This window comes from Hyalella azteca, unplaced genomic scaffold (genome assembly GCF_000764305.2).
Source record: "Hyalella azteca isolate HAZT.00-mixed unplaced genomic scaffold, Hazt_2.0.2 contig14173, whole genome shotgun sequence".
Lineage (NCBI taxonomy): Eukaryota > Metazoa > Arthropoda > Malacostraca > Amphipoda > Hyalellidae > Hyalella > Hyalella azteca.
This window is the reverse complement of record NW_025944066.1, coordinates 327,094-335,997: the sequence shown is the minus strand read 5'-3', so window position 1 is coordinate 335,997 and position 8,904 is coordinate 327,094. Positions and strand designations below refer to the sequence as shown.

General features: G+C 40.0%; 3 non-coding genes across 3 annotated transcripts; 2 read left to right on the top strand and 1 right to left on the bottom strand.

The window, feature by feature from the left end:
* The first annotated feature begins 3,404 nt into the window (after positions 1-3,404).
* On the top strand, positions 3,405-3,477 carry Trnar-acg. The gene has a single exon. It is a non-coding gene; the product is annotated as a tRNA-Arg (tRNA).
* A 696-nt stretch (positions 3,478-4,173) lies between these two features.
* Trnar-acg lies at positions 4,174-4,246 on the top strand. The gene has a single exon. It is a non-coding gene; the product is annotated as a tRNA-Arg (tRNA).
* Positions 4,247-8,216: 3,970 nt separating this feature from the next.
* Positions 8,217-8,289, bottom strand: Trnar-acg. The gene has a single exon. It is a non-coding gene; the product is annotated as a tRNA-Arg (tRNA).
* Between the last annotated feature and the right edge of the window lie 615 nt (positions 8,290-8,904).

Here is an 8,904-nt window from a genome sequence, read left to right as displayed (position 1 = left end):
AACATTTTCGTGAAGTGTTTGAACTGATGCATATCGCTTCTTACAATGTAAATAGTCAGAGTGCGTCCCTGAGTGCGAGACGCACTCTGATTTTTTCTTCTTTCTAACGAAATTCGAGTATTTCTTCCCTTGAATGAACTAGGCATCGATGAAGCGTTCATTGCTTGTTATTTTCTGGGAGACTTTCCACTTTCGCTCAGTGAAAAAGTATTTCTCTGTAAATTCCTAGTTGTGTTTTATGAATATTATTGTTCATTGGTAGTTCGACTCCTCTATCTCGTCGGTTGTGAATTTGTGAGTTATTTTTATTTTATTCTTTTTTTTTTTTTTTTAAAGAAACAGTCATGATGCGGCCCATGCAGAGCTATTCTCCTGAATGTATGCAGCCACTCGTTTTCTACGATATAAATATAAACAAGATCCACATTCCATTATTTGCAAGAAATTTCAAGGCTAAAGAACATCTCGTGCTAGACTTTTTCTAGAAATTTGGCATGTGCTCCTTAGATGTGATTTTATTACCCTTTGATTATTTCCAGTCTTTCATTCTTTCCCAGAGTTGGCAACAATAATACCCGATTTGCATATACCAGGGTGTCTCCACAAACATTATCCATTTAACCATGATTTACTCTGAAAATCGTTACTTGTACTGTATTTCACCATTACTTTAGAAAATTGCACGAAAATGATATGTGTGCGCGAATAAGATATTACATAATAATTAAGTTGCCATTATTTACTATTGGAAATGGATGCTCCTGACTCAGGAATACTCTTTGTCTTGTTCGCCAGTTGAAGCCCATGCAGTCTTTCAGAATATCATCGTTTAACGCATTCTTCAACTTATTCTTCATCTTAGTATTTTACAATTATGAATTATTAAAATTTATCTGGAGAAATTTCTCTCGTATCAGATTAGCTCCAAAAATATTACAGTCAAGTGTTTGTTAAATGACTTGAAAGTGGATTTGCTTGCACTTTTCTTATGAATTTTCGAGCTTTAGAATGTTACTACGGCTTTTTTATTTTCTAGAAAGTGAGTAATGTATGCTTTCTGAATTTCTTATCATGATTTATTCACGTGCGATATCATTTGCCGGAACACCTAAGAGAGCTCAAATATGTATAACAGTGGCAGCGCAGCTGTATATCCTGCGCATCACCTATGCGCAGGATATACATGTGTGATGCGTTAAGCTCATCATACATGTAAATGAAAAACATGGGCAGGCATCTTGGCTCTCGATATTGTGATGAGGCCATTGCAGGAAATGTATGATGTGATCTAAAGTTACATTATGTTGAGTACGGCCAAAAAAGTCTCAAGTGCCCAACGGACTTGCCTCTTATGTGATCACATTGCAAGATTCTTCTTATTGGCTGGTATTGCCACCCCCTCGCAAATATGCCGAGTCAGCGTACAGAGAACTTCTGATTTTCTCGCTTCATTATTGTGAGCGAATGGGACGGGGGGCGGCTGCGTTGTTGGACATCGTCAAAAACCGGCGTGTCGCCTGCGCTTCTTCTGAAGAACGCATTTCATATTAAATGCGGATTGAATTTCATATGAGATTTCATACTAGTATGAAGGTTACTGTGAACACGTCGCGGAGAACACGTTACTTGGAAAGTTCGTAGACTTTAATTTTCGCGAGTGAATATACTTTGGTCAAATTTGCTGCCTTACTAGATTTTCACCGACGGACAAATCCGTCGCAATAGTTCATAAATCTGCCCTAAAGTATTATAATTCGTGAGCAATTTTTCATACCATTTAAACCCATTTAGAACTATGTGAATGTTGTATCAGTTCAGTAGATGTAATTTACAACAATGATAGAACTTCGGAAGAAGCAGATGTCCGTCGTCAGTACTGTCCTAACGCCCAGAAAAATACTTTATATACACCAAGATTCATGCGCCCATAGTTCGAAAATTCCTGCATGAAGACTGAAGTGCCAACTGAATTCATTGTTTGGCAGGCGTTGTATGGGAGCCGCAAGGAAAGCCTGTATTGTGTTTTGCCCGTGGATAAACTTCTTTATGGTGTACAGAAACTTTTACAAGGCCTCAGGCCGCCGTAAAACGCTGCGTGTGACCCTCCCTATACTCACTGCCCACACAACACAAAATGAAATCTGTTCATTCTTCTCAAAACGAAATATATGGCATACGTCCGGCGACGAGTTTTACGCGTCACTTTATGCCTATCTGCTTCGTTTTATGTTCAATTTGAGAATGAATTCCCTTTTCCAAAAGACAAATTTAAGATCCTTTGAGATATGACACGCCTCGTCGTGCTTCAACAAATTCAGGTTTCCGAAACTAAAATTAAATTTTGGAGTTACAAATACAAATTTTGGAGTTTGTACAAATACGCATTATTAAGTTTTATCGCTGTACTGGATTCGTATATATCATGTGTCTCAAATTGTTATTTTTCTGATTGCGTTTTGTGTGATCGATCGTGTGTTGCGCCGTCGTGTGTTGTGCCGCTGCGTGGTCGCGTGTTTTATTTTCGTGTGTTGTGTTGTCTTGTGTTGTGCCGCTGCGTGGTCGCGTGTTTTATTTTCGTGTGTTGTGTTGTCTTGTGTTGTGCCGCTGCGTGGTCGCGTGTTTTATTTTCGTGTGTTGTGTTGTCTTGTGTTGTGCCGCTGCGTGGTCGCGTGTTTTATTTTCGTGTGTTGTGTTGTCTTGTGTTGTGCCGTCGTGAGGCGTGAGTTTCATTTTCGTGCGTTCTGTTGTCTTGTGTTGTGCCGTCGTGAGGCGTGAGTTTCATTTTCGTGCGTTCTGTTGTCTTGTGTTGTGCCGCTGCGTGGTCGCGTGTTTTATTTTCGTGTGTTGTGTTGTCTTTAGTTGTGCCGTCGTGAGGCGTGAGTCACGGCAGCAATTGTATGACAGTCGTTAATGGTCGCCACCATGCGAGGTGCCGCTGCAATTAGTGAGCACTCCGCGCCGTAGCTCCTAATGCTTCTGCTGTTCTTACTACTGGGCCGCGAAACTTATTCTCTACCTCTTCTTGTCTTTCAGCAAGCAGAGTTATGAAATTAATTGATGAAGTTGTTGAAAACGTTGTAAAAGATGATTTTTCATTGCTGTCTAATTTATAAGAAATTTTTTTATCGATTAGATTTCATTTCGGTCTCCGAAACGTCTTGATGGGAATTAGCTTATCAATTTTTTTCCTTTTAAATTCTTGCTATAGTTGAGATTAAAGTAAACAATATGTTATTAAAACCTAATTTTTTTTCTTTAAGACGATCCTGAAATCAGTTTGTCTAGCATACGTATTACATTGAATTGGTATAGAAACAAATGTATTTCGAGGTTAGTATTTAATAGATTATAATAGTATCCCGGTAGCCTGAATAACAGTGAAGCGCATGGGCTTTCGTTACATGGGCCTTGTGGCGCAATGGATAACGCGTCCGCCTACGGAGCGGAAGATTCCAGGTTCGACCCCTGGCAAGGTCGGCTTTTTAAATTTATGAAATTATTTGCGTTATTTAAGCAGACTATTATTTAGTTTTTCACAATGTAAGTGCATTCTGTTGGCTGATATTCTCTGGTTCTGAAGTCTGTGTTGAATGTTACTTTTCTAAGCGTCGCATCCCACGCTGCACTCGGATCAGATATTCGTATTGAGTTTTTCATTACGTGTAGTCTAGACTTTTAGGCTCGTACTCCTGCATGCAGTGATGGTTTACTCATGAGGTGGTTTTCTGAATTTTCAGTTCAGCTTAATGTGAAAAGCAATTTAGTTTAGATAAGTGATAACGCGATCTCCTTCGCAACTACACTAATCTGGTACTTTTTCATGTGAATATTTTTTGAGCAAATTTTACATCAATCTCGGGATTATGTTGATATATAATAATTTTTTAATGCTAACCGCTTTGTAAAATTGGAACCGGAACTAATAATTTTTTAATGCTAACCGTTTTGTAAAATTGGAACCGGAACTAGTCATAATTATTTGTCATTTCACGCAATTACGAAGGCTAACGTAAAGGTTTCGTATAACGCTCCGCATATGCCTAGAGGTCAATAACAGTTCTGAAATTTTTTTTCTTGACATCGGGGAAATTTTTGTTATGGTATTTTGATCTTGTCTAGCAGGAAATCGACCGAAGTTAGCATTTCTATCTGGGCAATGAGTTCTTGGTGTAAGGCCTTGTGGCGCAATGGATAACGCGTCCGCCTACGGAGCGGAAGATTCCAGGTTCGACCCCTGGCAAGGTCGTTAATTTTTTTGTTTGAAGTTTCCTCAAAAAAGTTGAATTGTTGTTTCTATTCGCTATGCATACTACTTTTTGGAAGATAACGGCGAATAAAACGAAATTAATTTTCACGAAATCAAACTCCCCCGCCCACGATATGACGCATTATCTCGCATGTTTTAACCAACATTTCATTAACATGTGACATTTCTTTCTTATCCCAACTCTAGTGACATTTTTCTGCCAGTCTCTTTCAAGTGCGATTGAGCCGTTTAATTTCACGGCATATCACCAGCTACTGCAACGCCTGCCGGACCACTTCGTTAGTACCGGTATTATTTTTCAAACTTAGTGAAACTGGTGAGAATTGTCCAAATATTAATGAACTTTTGCCCATATTTGGGGCCTCTTCATCTAGTTTTTCCCGGAAATACTACGTATAAGCGCTACACGCAGCAATTGGGTCACTACTTGGACTATATTACCCATCCATTTTCTGAGTGTAACGTATCGAACCGATAATTTAATTTATAGAGTTAAATATTAGAGTCTCCCTAACGTACGTAAGGATGCTATATCTATTATGGAAACTTATTAATTTTTCTGTATCATGTGGACAAATCTGAGAATCACTGACGTGATTTCTGAACGACTCGAAAATAAAACCTGCAAATTTTTTACTCCACCATGCACGTCGTTACTTTACCGCTGCTTCAAGCCCTTTCATCCTACAGCAATACGTTTCTGGACAAAATCGGGATTATTTAATCCCTCAAAATGTGTTTGCATGAGATCGTGAGCCCGCAAACCTATTTGAGGAATGCAGTTGGACGTCCTAGAGAAATTCCTAGAGTTCTAGCGCGCAAATCGTGCCAGAGCAGGACGACGACGAGCTCCGCCAGTCAAGTACTGAGCCTTTCTATCCAATTAAGTAACGCAGAGGCTCAACTGTAGACACGGATAGATGGACGCTACACAAAAGCTTTCATGGCTCTCCTTGTATTGTATAGCGCGTCTGCTTGCCCTGTNCGAGTGTGTAGCAACTGTCTCTTATACACATCTAGATGTGTATAAGAGACAGGGCTTGTAGTCCATGCAATGAGAAGGCTGATTTGTGGCCACGTGATGGCTTGTAGTCCATGCAATGAGAAGGCTGATTAGTGGCCACGTGATGGGCTTGTAGTCCATGCAATGAGAAGGCTGTAACGAGTTATATGTATGTATATATATGTAAGAACGATGTCAACTTCGGTATCTTTCAGACGAAAAAAGCTTTGGCAAATGATTTACCCTTTGACTTCATAATTCATTTACTTTTATGCAATCACACAATGAAGTTTTCTACTGAAGTAAAATAATATTTGTGTTTAATTCCATCTTATTTGTAAGATAGCACCCGTTTGAACTCGCTTCTATTTGAAACATACTGAAACGAATGGTATTTATGTAACACATTTTATTATATCGTTTGTTATTCACTCGCTCGAAAAATATTACATAATTTTTCGAGACAACTTCCGTTCTCCCGTTATAATTGTGAGGGTGAGGCACACATTCCGCGAATTTAACAAACGATCATGGATTACGAATGATGTCTTTTAGGCGTTACTGACGCCTGATATGCGCAACGGGTAACAAAAGGCGTCATATCTGCCTGCAGACTGGATGCCGTATTTCTGATCTGTTTTCCCGGCTCAACCAAGGCCTTGCGTTCATGGCAAGCCACAATACTGCAATATTCAGACCAGAGATTAGCTATGATATTCCACAAAGGAGGTTCGGTGCAATGGCTTGGATTTATTTCTCCCTGTTATTGCGAACATCAAAGTGATATATTCGTTGAATTATTTGTACGGCTAGTTCAATAATGTAAGCAATATTGTTTGGCAGCCGTGGTTACATCGGGTCGATTGTTTTTGTCCTAGCATCAGAGTTCTGAGGCAGGTAAAAGAAAATTACTTGCATTTTATTATTTTTAACTTATTCCATTCAATAGGATATTGATGATAGAATTAACTTTTATAAAGTATTTTTATGAGTCAACACTTCTGGCTTTGTTGTGTGCGAACTGCATCTACTCGTAAGCCATAACCCTAATTCTAGCTTAATCCAAAATTACTGAGCAAACGCGAATTTTTGTTCACAAAGCTTGCGTATATGCCCCCAGTCGTGCGTGTATCTCAAATAATGAGGAAAAGTAAGCGTGGTGGTCATTACGGCAGTACTTTTGCAGCTGTTGAGTGGCTTATTACGAGGAATATTCACGCGCAACGACCAGTAAATCTTCGGTGGCCAGAACCATGCAGCTGATGCTGTTGCGTCAACTAAACGTGAGACACGATAACAATTTATACTTTATTACACGCTGTCCAGAGTTCATCCAAGTGATAGAATATCCCTTACTTTAACTGACATTTTTTGGCCTTGCATATTATTTCAGCCTGTATCGTCGGTAATGTATATTATCATAAACGTGCAGTATGGACTGGTGCTGTACCAATTTTCAGGTGCTGATACGGTGCTCGGCCAGCTTACAGCTAATATGAACAATTTGAGATGTATAGTGAATACAAACAACACTTTTGCTTCTGATTTCGCTGGCTTCTGTTAATACATATCTCGCCATCAATATGTTGTATGCATGTGATCATACTATCGTTTAGGATTTTCTGTACTTGCAAAGATTTAAACAACTTTTTATATATGCTCTGCTCGCCACATCTGCCCAGTAAACACAGAAACAAAAAGCTGAATGTCGCCGCACGTTTTTATAGATTGGCTGGGGGCTCGAACGCGACTGCATTAGCATGCCTTGACCGCACTATAAGAATGTTTCCTCTCCCCAGCAAAGGCATCAAAGTCGGGGGGAATTTCCCGTTATGCTTTAGAGAAGAACCGCTTCGTACGGCACTTTAGCTGCTTTACATTGCCTGCATTACTCTTAGCGGTGTGGTTGCGTGCAATTTACAGGCGCAGAATTCTTTCTTGTCTTGGCAAAATGGTACTTTGTTGTTGCTCGGGATCAAAGGAACTTGGTTGTCTCTGAGGAAAAGATTGTTGGGCTATCGTTGAGGATCAAAACTACTGCTGAGTTGTTCGTGTTCTGAACTGGCTTTGTTTTCTTTGTGGAACAAATAATACATTGCTGTCATTGAGTACCAAACTGCTGTCTTGAAGGAGCACTAATACATTGTTGTCTGTGAATATCAACCATACTTAGTTCTCTTGCAGGATAACTAGTATTTTGTTATCTGCGTATATAATAATGATTTTTAGTTGTCGTGGGCAGCAAGACAACATGGCAACTAACCTAGAGTGTCTCGTATGAATAACGTTTGTTTGTTCTGGTGACGAAAGAGAAGCAAAGAGTAAATATCCTAAGGTAAATATCGTAATCCACGCAATATTTGAAATTTTTTAACCATGAGTCCCGCTCGTAAACTTCCTACCTCGCGATGGTCCCGTATTGGTCTGGTCTCTCGAGCCCTCTACCACCGAGCTCGCTGCCTGCGCAGTCTCAGCTGTGTGTTAATTTTTGCTGCTGCATAGGCAGGATACCCTGCCTTCTGTCTGCCTGCCTTTCTCGTGCAGTTAGCCGTAACAAATAAGCGACTTCTTGCTCGATTTTTTAAATTCCTCTACATATCTTCAACTATCTCTTCCTTTAATGTCCGAGATAATAACGCGACTTATATTTAGCCAGGGCCCAGCTTTAGCGCATTGACACTATTTCTGACATTTTCCGCCTCTTACAGAATTAGCAGTACAATTTTTGACAATGCTGCATTAGCTTACGGACTGCAACGGCCATTTTCGACATTCCTCGCCTACCAGATTTAACACGATACATGACAATGCCTAAGTTCAAAACTCGAGCTGAAAAACGTCTGTCAATGAGGTAGTGCTGTTCTGTAGATATGAAATTAAGAACAAATAGGGCCATAACGGCTTTGTATAAAATTTTTCTTGGCCGTATTCTTCGGTTAAAAAGTTCGACCTTCCCAGGGGTCGAACCTGGAATCTTCCGCTCCGTAGGCGGACGCGTTATCCATTGCGCCAGAAGGCCCGTACTCGAGATAATGGATATCAATGGTATTGACTTCCATATGTACTATTTCAACTTGGATATCAGATAGCAAATTCAAATTGCTCAATTTTTCACTCACATATCGTAATTAATGACATTTGTACTATTTTTTACCCCAGTTGCACCTTCTTGTTAGCCCATGTTAGTAAGTTAGTATTCAAGCCACCTTATTTTAGCTGGCGATGCAAGCATTAGCTCACGTGACTATATAATCGGCGTGACTGACTTGATCCTCCTCAGCGCTGGTGGTCATTTGTAGCGCGATTGTTGTTTTCCCTGACCCCTTATAGACGCCGTCCATTATTGGCGGTCTGCCGAAGAGCTGCACAAATATTGACTTTCTCTTCTTGGATTTGGGGACTCGCGAGCAGAAGACAAAGTTGGAGCCTTTCAGCGACATCAAAATGCTGCACGAACTGCATGCATCATTTTGTACTACCACATTCGTACGGACGTTTGTACCGCGCTCAGCATCGTTCGTAATGTGACATGTCATAATTATTGAACCGTTCCCTAAGGTTCATCATGATCTTGACTTCTGGGTCAATTGTCAATTTGTTTTATTATGTATTCTATATTTGATATCTATGCATA